General features: G+C 39.3%; 1 protein-coding gene across 2 annotated transcripts in view; it reads left to right on the top strand.

The window, feature by feature from the left end:
• The window catches only part of trpm3 (transient receptor potential cation channel subfamily M member 3), a 450,655-nt gene that overhangs the window by 49,938 nt on the left and 386,808 nt on the right, over positions 1 to 13,909 (top strand). The gene's annotated exons all lie outside the window — the stretch shown is intronic.

Below are 13,909 nucleotides of genomic sequence, written 5' to 3'. Positions count from 1 at the left end.
ATAAGTGAGGGAACACTGTATATGCCATTGTTACCTCCATAACAAATGGCTATGGTACTTCTGGCTTGTTACTTCCAAGCTCTAAGGTCTCCTCTTTGTGGGGATTTTTAGTACTGATTCTGATTACATTATATCACTAGCTCCTCTCCAGACTCATATTAATAAATATTGTATCTGAAAAACTGACAGCTGTTTCTTTCTGGTTTAAGTTATCATTATGTAATGAGATGGCTGCTATGTCTAGCTCTTGTGTCTCTCTTGCTGGTGAATGATTTATATATTAATATAACTGCTATTTAATACGTTTAATCAAAAAATCTCTTTTTCATATATTGGTTTTTAATAAAATATTGCATCCTCTTTTATGGAGTACCCTAAGAAAACATCTATACTTGGCTTTTTACTCTTGGTTTCTATGATAAAAATAATTGTTAAGGAAATTCATTTCCTAATTACTGCTCAGTAATGTTTTATATATGTGCATGGACAAATGCACACACAACACACACACACTTAAATGTTGCATCCAACACTGAAAATATTCTTTCTAAGGCATCCCCCCTCCTTGTCCTTCCTCTAATCATAACAGTGTACAGTAACTGTGCATCCATTTTGTGTGTTGTTTTGGCCACTTGATGGCAGTCTTCTGTTGCTTTCAAGGAATCCCCCCCTTTAAAAAAGAAATCCAAACTGGAACTGATTCTTCCTAATGCTTCACTGCATTTTAACACCCTTTTATATGAAGCTTTTTTTGCTGCGACATGAAAGGAAAGCTCTTGCATTTTATTTCTCTCAAGGTTTTGAAGAGAATCCAGACAGATTATGCTGCTCATAATGCTCTCAAGGAGGCATAATCGTTTTGTAATTTTAGGGAAAGACAGTGCACAAAATGTTTTCGCTAAAGAGCGAACAAAATGTGATTTATTGCTCAATAATTTTGAGCACTGAGCCTTAAACAAAAGGAACATTGAATATACATGGTTTGTCTTTGAAGTTATCAAGAATTACGTTGATATTGCACAATTGGAAACTGAGAGGCACTTAGTTTATGGTATATGTTATTACATGCGGATCTCTTCTGACACATATCAGTTTAGAGTGAAAGTACTTATTTTCAGAAACATACTGAAATTTCAGAGATGACTGAGGGCGGTTCCAGACAGCAGTTTAACCTGGGAACAATCATGTTTTAAAAATGAGTTCCCAGGTTCTAGTCCACACACATTCCAGAAAGCACATATTTTCTGGGGCGGGTCTCCCAATACCCTCCTGAAACCTTTCGGGAGCACAGGGAGACAGCCCCCACCCTCTCCCCAAACCCCTTTAAAACAGGGGGGAAAGTAAAAATAACTTACGGGGGAGGGGATTGCTCCTGCTTCCCCCTCACTTCCTCACACATAATGGTACATTCCAGGAATTGTGCTCCGAGGCCTATGGAGGCCAGATAAGTTGTCTTAGTTTTTAAAGGCTTTTGGGGGGTTGGGGGGGGGGGTTGGGAGGAGTTTGATGTCCTCGTGGTTTTCCAGGCTGAATCAGCCTGGAAAATGTGATGGGGTTGTTTGGGCTGCCCTCTCAGAAGTCCAGAGCTTCTGAGGGAGCAGTCCAGACAGTGGAAATAGTGAGTTCGACTTGCACCTTTCAAGAAGGCGCTGACCAAACACACTATCAAATAAACTCGGCACAAAGCAGTAAACACTGCACTCGCATTTACATGGGGCATCATCTGGATGCCCCACTAGCGGAAGTGGGAGCTCCCACTTCTAAGGGGGTGTCTGGATGAATCCCGAGAAACTGGAAGATTCCAGTTATACCTCTATTAGACTTACATGCACTGAAGCCCCTTCTACGCTGCCATATAATTTCCTGATTTTGAAAATCAGATAATCTACATAATCTGCTTTGAACTGGATTATATGAGTCTACACTGCCATATAATCTGGTTCAAAATGGATAATATGGACTTTATGTGGCAGTGTAGAAGGGGCCTGACTAGTTACAACAGCCATTTTATCTGTAGGTTGAAGGTGAAGTGCGGTGGTAAGTATCTTGACACAATTTAAAGCTATCTCACCTAAAGGAAGGAAGGAAGGAAGGAAGGAAGGAAGGAAGGAAGGAAGGAAGGAAGGAAGGAAGGAAGGAAGGAAGGAAGGTGTAATGATCCCCCATCTCATGCCATCTCTGAACACAGAACAGATGGCCAGCCATAAAACCAGCTAGCCATAAAACCTCAATTACCCTCAGGTATGTGCCAGCCCCTATATATAAATGGGTTACAGAGAAGTTTCTGGTATTCCGTACAATAAAGCTGTTTGGATCTGCCCAGCGTGTTAACCCACAGCATAACTGGAAGACGAGAACCTTACAGAAGGAAGGAAGGAAGGAAGGAAGGAAGGAAGGAAGGAAGGAAGGAAGGAAGGAAGGAAGGAAGGAAGGAAGGAAGGAAGGAGGCAAGAGATGAGACTTATGCAGGGGACTCCTAATTGCAATAAGCCAAAATTATGAAACAGTGTGTTTTCCAGATGTTGATAGATGATGATGACCCATTTCTCCCTAAGCAAGATGGAGAACAATAACAGATTAAAATGCAACATATAACATCAGTTAAGCATATAACGTCAGTTAAAAATGCATACATTAGTTAAAACACATAACGGAATTTTAAGCAAACATTTTAGACCAATACATACTAAGACAATCAACCCATACTTTTAAAATTCATCCTTTAAAAATAATCTTGATAGGCCTGCCAAAAGCAACTGATCCTTAATGCTGTTTTGAATGCTGCCGAATTCCTTCCTGCAGTTTGTTCTACAGTCTAAATCCTCTCTGTAATAGTTACCAAGTTACTCCTAGGTGGCGCAAGTAAATATCTTCCAGAGGACCTCAGTAATGGGATGGATTATAGAGGGGTAAAAGAGTCCATAGGTAACCAGGATTCATTCCCTATAATCTCTCACCATTCACTATTCTGACAAGGGGGTTGGTAGAAACTGTAAGCCACAATATTGGAAGGTTTATAAATTGCCAGCTCCTGTAATAGAAGATAAAAGAGAAATAAAAGATTAGCAGGGATATTTAATTAGTGCCCTAATTTTGACATCATGGCGACACTTCCCTCTTCACATGTGATGGGGGAAACATTCACTGAAGTAGCACAGATCCGGGCTGGCCCAATTTGAGCCAGCACAACATGGGTAGGCTCCTGTGTTTGGAGGGAAACTTCCTAGGATGCTTCCATTCCGGTTGTGGTTGGGGCCTCCTCCAGAAGTCCAGTGATGTCGCGTGAGGAGTATTATGCCCATCCACCACTGGACCAGTAGGGAAGTGTTCTAGGATGCTTAAAAAAAAGCCCATTGTGATGAACTGGTAAATATAGCACATGTCTGTGTTATTTTCCCCCTGCAACAAGAAAAAAACTCCAGAATATGCATATAACATTTTTTGAAGAAAAAACCTTCATGTATTAGACATTAGAAGCAGTAAGATGAAATCTTATATACCAACTAAATATGAAAAACAATTTGATTGAGTTACAATATAGAGTTTTTACATAATAACCAATTAGATTCAGGTTAATGTAAAGGTTATCTCCTGCCCTCTCTTCCTTTCCCTCTCCTTTTCTTGGTAGCAGTTTTCACTCAACGGAGAGAGCAGATAATGGCAACAGACTTAATAGGCAATTGTTTTGTTGGCTTTTTTTTTTAAAAAAGGACAATTTGGAAAATACTCCTTGTTTTCAGAGTCCGAAGAAAGAGTCTGACTTTCAGATTCTGGTACTTTCTTCCGGGGGAGGCAGGGAAGAAATAAAATGAAGAGATAGATAGATAGATAGATAGATAGATAGATAGGAGCAGGAAGCCATCTAAAAGGTAAAATGAAAAATGTACATTTATTGCATTACCAGAAACTTCAGCCTTTTGTTCATCTCACCTTTTTTTAGAGAAGCCAATGTAGCCGTGGTGAAGACAGGACACAGAAACACCCTTTATTCAGGTAGCCAAATGGCAGGGGTTGCTTTGCTGGATAGATTGGTAACACTTGAACTCAGATGTAATTAATTTAAAATTTGAACTGGGAAAATATTTCTCTACTACAGCAAAGCTAAGCAGCATAAGGCTCAGTGAGTCATCCAGATTATGTCAAGATTATACTGTATCTATTCAACCATTTTAGAAGCCAATCTGTAATGCTAACTATTACATTTTTCAAACAGTGTAACAGTTATTTAACTAACTTAATGAAATGTTTGATTTAGTTTTTCCCTAAAACAATAAAACTAATTTTGATTTAACGTTTGCAGTGGCCTCTTAAGCCTTATGAGTGTCTAAGGTTTATTGAGAGCTTATCTATCTTATGTTGAGTATTCACAAGTAAATGGCATTCTGAAATTTAGTTTAAACTCAAGCCTTAGGTGACAAAGTCATTTTTATTCTTGAAGATTAAACTTTAGTTACCTTTCATAGAATCATAAAATCATAGAATAGTAGAGTTGGAAGAGACCTCATGGGCCATCCAGTCCAACCCCTGCTAAGAAGCAGGAAATCGCATTCAAAGCACCCCCGACAGATGGCCATCCAGCCTCTGCTTAAAAGCCTCCAAAGAAGGACCCTCCACCACAGTCCGGGGGAGAGAGTTCCACTGTCGAATAGCCCTCACCGTGAGGAAGTTCTTCCTAATGTTCAAGTGGAATCTCCTTTCCTGTAGTTTGAAGCCCTTGTTCCGTGTCCTAGTCTGCAGGGCAGCAGAAAACAAGCTTGCTCCCTCCTCCCTATGACTTCCCCTCACATATTTGTACATGGCGATCAAGTCTCCTCTCAGCCTTCTCTTTTGCAGGCTAAACATGCCTAGTTCTTTAAGCCGCTCCTCATAGGGCTTGTTCTCCAGACCCTTGATCATTTTAGTCGCCCTCCTCTGGACGCTTTCCAGCTTGTCCCTTCAACTGTGGTGCCCAGAATTGGACACAGTATTCCAGGTGTGGTCTGACCAAGGCAGAATAGAGGGGGAGCATGACTTCCCTGGATCTAGACGCTATTCCCCTATTGATGCAGGCCAGAATCCTGTTGGCTTTTTTAGCTGCCGCATCACATTGTTGGCTCATGTTTAACTTGTTGTCCACGAGGACTCCAAGGTCTTTTCGCACACACTGCTGTCAAGCCAGGCGTCCCCCATTTTGTATCTTTGATTTCCATTTTTTCTGCCGAAGTGAAGTATCTTGCATTTGTCCCTGTTGAACTTCATTTTGTTAGTTTCGGCCCATCTCTCTAGTCTGTCAAGATCATTTTGAATTCTGCTCCTGTCTTCTGGAGTGTTAGATGAAGTCAGATGAAGATTACTATCAGGAGTTAAAGAAAAAAAATTAAAAGTAATTCCATAGACTAATCAGTCCAGAGAAGTAATTATTGCAATATTTTTTTAGAAAGTAAGTATTCACTTCCTATTTCTGTAATAAAATAGTCCCATGTTGGTTACTAAGTCAAAAAGCCTAACAATAAAAAATTAAAAACAAATAAAACTCAACGTATCAAATAGTATAAAATTATTTTAAAGATATGGTGTTCATGGTGAAGTTGATGGGCTTTGGTTATGCCTGAAGCCTAGCTTTCCAAAATTTTCACTGTTGGCTACCACTGCAAGAGGAAAGTAGCAATGAAATAGATATGATGTATGTTTCTACCATAGTGCTGGGAAGCCAATCTGTAATTCCAACAGTCTGTTGTTTTACTGTGCCGATTTGTTTTAGTGAACTTGAATACATCCATTTTGAGAACCACTGACATTGCTTTGATGATCCCTGTCATTTGTGCTATGCTAGAAATGCTATAACCTCAATGTTAAGTGTCAGGGGGCAATAACCAGAAGGTATGGTTACATACAGTGCTAGACCCTGAGAACATCCTTGTGAATAACACTCAATCACTAACTACATTTTGTGCTGGTGATATAGACCTCCAATAAGGATCATCATGTATGCATTAGATACTGCTCATGCACACTTTGTCTGCATAACTCTGATATTCTAATAAATACTGCTTCTTGGAACACACTTTATCTGTCTCTGCCAGTTTTGTGAGTAGGTTTTTATTATTTACTGTATTTTTACCCTGCTCTGTCTCACCCTGAAGGAGACTCAGAGTGGCTTCCAAGTTGGCAATAATTCAATGCCACTACAAACACAAACATAGAAATACAATATACAGCATACTTTAAAATCAGTAAATGATAATAATCATCATCATGACATATCAATGCATTAAAATAAACTGTTAAAACAACACAAGATCGAAAGCACTGCTTACAGGTTGGACTGTAAGCAGTGCTTGGCCTTAGTATATCATTTGGCCAAGGATATTGTTTCTTATCTGCCTTCCTCCTCAGTTACGGTGTTCATCCTAACTTCATAACCCATCTGGGAGGATAATGTAGGACTGATATTTCAGCCCTACTGTCAGGAACCAGGCTGCAGAGCACCAATAACCTTACACAGAGGCCAGAATCTATCTAATATCTTTATTAAAGAAATATATAAAGTCAATAAAAACAAGTGAAGAATATAGTTCAGAAGCAGACCTTTCAGATAAGGTCAAATATAGTCCAGAAATGTATTGTCCAATATAAGATATTAGAGTTCAAAGTTTTAATCCACTTGACCGAAACACACACTTTGCCAAGCAATAGTGTGGGGAAATGACAGAGTCTTTAAAGTCCAATGTAGCTTGACAACAAGGCTGGAAAATAAACTTGATTCTTGGCTAGATCAAAGACTTGAAACGAGGCAAACATGAAGCATGAAACAAGGTCCGTGGCAAAACGTGAAACAAGGCTGGCTTGAAACTTGATCCGGGAAGCAAGGAACTGGGGTTACGAAGTCCACACACGATCTCTCTCCTCAAGCTGATCAATTGACTCCGCAAAGTTCCCCTTGCGACAAACACCTATATTGGGTCTCGTTTTCCCGCCAACAGAACACTTTCCCTAGAGAACGAGAAGCGAAACCCAACTCTGTCCAGATGCATGACTCCTTAGAATTTCCCAAGGGAAGCAGACCTAATCAGCTAGTTGTTTGGCAGCGATTCTCAGGCTCCGGCGATTAGCCTCTCTGACTCCTCTATCTCTAGTATAATTGTCCCTCCGGGAAAATGGGGGGGGGGGAGTTCTGCCCAAGGCCTGTTTGGCTGAATTCTTGAGGGCAAACATCCTCCAGGTGGAGAGGCTGAACCGGCGAAAATCCCATGTTTTCCTCTTCGTCTGCCACAATATTACTAGGAACAGGACTACAAGGCCCATGAGTCATCACACCTACGCAACAAGCATGCTTTCCAACTTTTCACTCATGAAAACTGGAATATCTGTAGTAAGCAACATCAAGATGTCAGATGTTTTTAATGAGGGGAAACACATAAGGTAGAAGAGAATGCCAGTTTACTTTTGCCTGAACCTACTGTGAACTTCTGACTTTTCTCGGCAAGTTAACTGAGTGCAAACTACTTTTTGACTTTAAACTCTGTTTGCAGTGGCTGATGTCAGCTGAGGAGATAGGAAGAAACTGGTGTATAAAATAAAGTGGGACATTATAAAAGCAGCTGAAAAAGTGGGATGGCAGAGAATGGCAAGACTGTCCATGACAAACCCAGATATCTGAATTATGTATATGAGTTATAGTCTTAAACTTTTGAAGGGCCACATGTTATCCAAGCTTGGCATAGGGGATAAACACATTTTCTGAAGAAAAAGTGTATTCCCCAAAGATTTCTCCTTTCTCCAGATTCCTGTAGTCATTTGATTTTTGTCAGGCATCTGTTATCTTCTGAACAGATAGCTAAAATGCATTATATGTATAGTCTAAGATATTCTGACAGCCAGGAACGGCTAACAAATAGGACGTTTTTACATCTCTCCCTTTTAAAATTTGACATACAGCATGCCTCCTATTCACATTCATGACTTATTCCTTCTATGTGAAAAGGATGAAAAATATGCAACCACAATCACTTGGGTGAATTTGGAAATATGGAGACATAATATCTGGCGGGATGGAGCGTTGTAAGAGCCCTCAGTGTGGAAGAGGGCAGTTCTCGAGAGGCAGCCAGGAGAAATTTTGTGTTTGCAGATTGCAAACTGAAATTACTAGCAGTACATAAATATTGGATTTAATGTACTGCCCATAATGAAATACACTGCCACCGGGGAGGCAAGGAACATTGAAGTAATGTTAACTGTTTTGATGTATTTCTGTGTCCAATTACATGCAACAAGGAATTTTTGATCAGCACAGCAAATTATCTTGTGATGTTGCTGCAATGTTTTTATGAACCTCAAAACAGACCTTATGCCTGCTATGGAACACATTGTACATTGCCATGGTTGGCTATCTGGCACATTTTCCCATCCAAGAAAATATGGGAGTCAAGGCAAGCAAGCCGCTAAAGATGCAGGGTGATTTTGAGTCCTAAAAGACCAGCCCCAAACATTGTGTACAGCATCAACCCACTGACTAAAGAGATGTAAGCTGTTTGCATTGTGAATACTACACTGTGTTTTGTTGAAGTAGGAGGAAGGTTGGATTGCAAGGTTTGTATTTACTGTTATATTAGGATTGGCAGTTCAGTAAATGTTTTCAAATTATTGAGGAGGTTTATTTCCCATAGACTGCTGTGAATAGCAGGTCTCATGAGACTGAGTAAATGTGCGCTTCAATTGAGCACTTAGAGGGTTTTTCCTGTTTCCTAATTCAACTGCATTGCAGTTTTTGTTCGCTAAGAGTGCAGATAAAATGAGGAACAGTATTACCAGTTCCTGAAATGAAATAAATGCATATATTAGTCCTGGGATGGAGCCCAGAGGTGAAAGGTGGGTGCACCCTGCATGCGCCAAGGAACATTATTTATATATATATATAATGTATTTGTTCCATTTGTATGCCACCTTTCAGAGTTCAAACTGTGCAAATACTGTGTGTGCTTGCCAGTCTCCAGCCATCATATATCACATCATCCTCTACTGACCAACACAAAGTCAGAGCACAACTGTGGCACAACAGGGAAGCCATCATAATATGCTTTTCAAAATGCAGTAGCAGAACTACAAATTAACCCAGAGTGAGCCAAATAACATATCATAGGTGAAGGAACACACCTGCATCATCGCAGTCAAATAATTAAGCATGATTAAATACAGATAGAGACAGTTTTGATTACCTGACTTATGGATATCTTAACACTGTTTACAAAATACATCAGTGCAGCAATGGAGGGGACAGTTTATGAAGCTATATGTATTTCTTGTATGGATATAAAATGTGTGCTTATAGAGTTGACCATGCAGAGTTCTTGCTACCCATGTCCTCAATAAGATTCCTGGTTATACATGTGCTGTAAATAAGGGGAAAACAGATGGATTAGGAAACTGGTACTAAGTGGGATAACACAGCAGCTACTACAAAACCAGCCAACGCCTGAGTGGAGGAAAAATGTTTAGATGCAGTGGGCAGATTTCATTCTGCTCATGAGGGCAAGCAAATTGTATTTGGCTCCTACCACGTATATTGTCACTTTCCAGCATGCTTCTGTGCATGAAGGAATGACATTTTGAGAGTTACAATATTAATGGAAATGGAAGGATCCAGTGTGCAAGGGGAAGTTAACTTCATTTAGGGCACTACCAGACAGTGCCAAAATGCAGGATTAATACATGAGATAAACAAACCTGAGACCTCAGAGTAGATCCCCACACAGACCTGCAGGTCCCGGGCTTTTTTCCTTTGCCATCCTCACAGCCCTTTTGTGTCTTGGGATAAAATGGAGGGCACACAAGGGACATCTGCCAGAAGTTGTTTCTTTAAAAAATCATTCAATTATGCACTGATGCTTATATACGCACATGCAAATATCCTAATACAAATATGTAGAGATTCCTATGTGTGCATATACGCATCAGCACATAACATTGGGAATTTTTTTAAAAAATGCAACCGGATTTCCCCTTTCCCCCAATTGCTTATTTAATATTAAGGCAAAGGTAAAGGTTTTCCCCTGACATTAAGTCTAGTCGTGTCTGACTCTGGGGGTTGGTGCTCATCTCCATTTCTAAGCCAAAGAGCTGGCATCGTCCATAGATACCTCCAAGGTCATTTGGCCAGCATGACTGCATGGAGCGCCATTACCTTCCCGCTGGAGCGGTACCTATTGATCTACTCACATTTACATATTTTCAAACTGATAGATTGGCAGAAGCTGGAGCTGACAGCAGGAGCTCACTCCCCTCCCCAGATTTGAACCGTCGACCTTTCGGTCAGCAAGTTCAGTAGCTCAGTGTTTTAATCCACTGCACCACCAGGGGTTAAAATAAGCACTTTCTGAGACCTCTAATGGCTCTCTGCTTCTTCTCTCTTGAAACCATCTGGAAATCAGCTGTGTTTCCATGGGAGCCTGAACAGTTGATCAGCTGTTTTGGGCTTTTTAAAACTGGCTCAGGCGGGAAGCAGTCTCCTCAGGGGCTAAAGGGAGAAATCCTGAGTGTACATGACTACAGGGTCACACAGTCATGGGAAAATCTGCTTTCTTTGCCCAGAACCAGGATAAAGGAGGACCTTTTTGATTTGGGTTTTCCCTCTGTTGCTATGATTGAGCACGCATTTAGCACAAACATCATATGGCCACCTCCATTTTAAACATGTTCTCTCCCGAATTATAGGCACTGTGGGGAAACGCCCTTAGCCTTTTTGGTGTAATTCTTTGGCAACCTTACTAAATACTTTTAGAAATACATAAAAGGCACATGAAAGCACTGCATTGCACATTATTTCAGCCATATTTACTTCATATAAATAGTCAGCTCAGTGATACACATTCTTTTCCCTGTCTTGGCACAGCTAGTAACTTGAACAGACCCAGAAATCTGGCTTATGGGATGTACATAAAAATAACTGGTTCTAGCGTTGGTAGGATTTAAATAATGCATTGCAGTTTCCTTCTGTTCCTAGTGTGCCATTCCTTTAGATTAAACACTCAGAGAGTGTGTGAGAGAGAATGAGAGAGAATACAACCAACCTAGCTGAGTTTCTGTTTTCTATGTCATCTTACTCATTAGTCCATTGTTTATTTATTTTAAATAGAAACCCTGAGAAAGTGTTCAACGTTGCTCTGCATTGACTATGGACTTTTATCTTCACTGAACTTTATAGCTACTCTCAGGAGACAGAACTGGTTTCCGCATCCAAATGGAATCATTTCCTTTCCAAACTGGCATGTGGTTGTAATTCCCTAATATGATAAAGAGTATAAGGAGGATATGAGGATGCCTGGTATGAAACAAAAAACTCAGGGAATGAAGATAACCTGTGATTTCCTTAACTTCCAAGTTGCTTTGCAGTGAGGATCGAAGTAACCCAAGAAGAGAATCTGATAGTGGCTGGCTAAAGACAACTTCCAGCCTTGCAACCGAAACAATTGAAACAATACTTTTTCATCTAACATTATTGTATGTAACCCTTTTTTTTTTGGTCAGACTACATGCCTTTTTTATTTTCACAAAAAAAACCCACACATGTATGGTTGTTTATTTAAATCAAGTGGGGAATATGTTGCAGATACGTATCATTGGACTGAAGCTCCCATTATTTCCAGCCAGCATGAGAATGGTGAGTGATGATGCAAATTGTAGTCCAACAACATTCAAAGGGCCTCATGTCCTCATTTCTTTATTTAAACATTACTTCATTGCCTTATTTTTTATTTTTTTAAAACTGTAAACAACTTATACACAGCTTTAGGGGCAAACAGGTGGCCTTATGACAGCACAGGTATCAATCATTGTTGTCCATAATTCAGTTCAGCTGTGAATGAAAGCTGGTTGCTTGAAAAAGAAATTGCTTTTGGCCTATTTGCAGAGTGACTACTTCCAAATCAAACCCATCACACAAAAGCTTGCACCTTGTTTTTTTGCTCATAATCTACCTCCCTCCTTATGTTTTTGTTTATAAATTGATATCTCATGCTGTTATCTGATTCCCTTGGCAACAACAACAACAAAACCCCTAAAGTGTCCAGAAAACACACTGTTTTCCAGTGCAGAGGCTGTCACAGTTCCATAACTACTAAATGAGAAAATTTGAACACCAGCATTTTCCTTGGTTTGTTTTTTTAAAAAAACAAGGAACTACTTTAAGATATGTATATGTTGAGCATCCCTGATCTGTAATTTCAAAATCCAAAATCACCCAATGGGTGGTTGAGATAGTAATGACTTTGTGTTTAGATGGTTCACTGCATAACATTTTTTTAAAAAAAAAAAACATTGTATAAAATTACTTTCAGGCTATGTGCATAAGAAGTATATGAAACATAAATGAAGTATCTTGGGCCACATCTCCAAGATATCTCATCCTGTACATATATAGAAATACATTTATTCCAAAATCTTAAGAATCTTAAATTCAAAACACTTCTGGTTTTAAGGGTTTCAGATCAGGGATACTCAACCTGTATATAGCAGCTGCATAATGGCAGCCTCGTTGATAATCAAGGTTGATTAAATGTTTTCCAAACAAAATACACAAATGTATTGTGTGAATAGACTTGCCCATTGTATTATTTATCTAACAGAGAGACCTCATGTTAGTAGTAAAGATACAAGGCACAGTAATATTTCTCCAAAAATTCTGAATTCAGACATAGAATTGTGTTGTGCATAGTATTTTGTGTATTTTTTATATCTCTGCAACACACAGCTTGAAAAAAAGTTTGGCAATGAACTTTGTGATGAACTTGAGATTCCACCCATCTCCCTTCGGCAACAAGCCACTTATCTGACAGTTGTATTTTATTTTATCTGATTTCAACAAAATCTCTGACAGGCAGATTAGTTAGACACCAGGTTTATAAGCAGTTAAAAAGAAGAGGTCAATAACATCAAGTCAGTGAAAGAGGAAAGGTCAGCAAAGATGTAAATCTAATGACCAACAGTGAATCATACAATCCTGCTGTAGAATACTATGCCATATTAATATTTATTCAAGGGATCAGAGATCAAAAAAGATCCTCAAGTGTATCACCACCATTATAAATGTACAGTACCTGTTTTGCTAGGAAAAAATACATTTTTTTACTTCAGATTACTAATGTATGAAGCTTAGTAATGAAAGTAAGTTCTGGTTGTCATAAAGAAAGGTTTGTTTTGGTTACCTGCCTTATGAAAGATTAATAAAGACTTTTCACATATCCCCCAAACTTTTCACATATGAAAACTGGGACACATGTGGCCAGCAATATCAGAGTGACACCAAGTTAACAAAAATATTAACAGGAAAGGGAGAAGAGGAAACAGAAACATCAGGAATTTAATAGGATTTTCTTAAGCAGAGGACGGTGGTTTTACCAGTTGCTTCCTCTGAAATACAGCCCATAGCACCTGATATTTGGTAGTTGTCTCCCACCCAAGTACTAACCAGGGATGATGCTGCTTAGCTTCCAATTTCAGATGAGAGATGGTATCCATTTAATGCAAATTTAATGCTATTCATTTCTTTAGAGAAGCTACATTCTGGGGAAAAGATTTTAAAAATACTTTAATAATTCAGACGGATATTATTTACACATAATCTTTTCCTTTTCCCTGGAGCATACCCTCCCAAAAATGGAAAATTTGCATCCTTGTCTCCTGCCTAAAGATGATCCACAAAAACTGGAAATTCAGGCCCAAGCCCTAAGATCTCATAACCCAATATAACCCATTGGAAACTGAAGATATCCCTGGTAGTTCTTTCCAAAACAAAAACAAAGCTCTCTTGCATAGAGTAATACACAGGCGCTTGGACTGTTTAGCTCTTTATATGTTTCTGTAACTCCCATTAAAAGGGAAAGGCTGTACTTACTGCCAGAATCCAGCAATTATGCTGTTATTATTTATTAATGCA

This window comes from Anolis carolinensis, chromosome 2 (genome assembly GCF_035594765.1).
Source record: "Anolis carolinensis isolate JA03-04 chromosome 2, rAnoCar3.1.pri, whole genome shotgun sequence".
NCBI lineage: Eukaryota > Metazoa > Chordata > Lepidosauria > Squamata > Dactyloidae > Anolis > Anolis carolinensis.
This window is presented reverse-complemented; position numbering and strand designations above follow the sequence as displayed.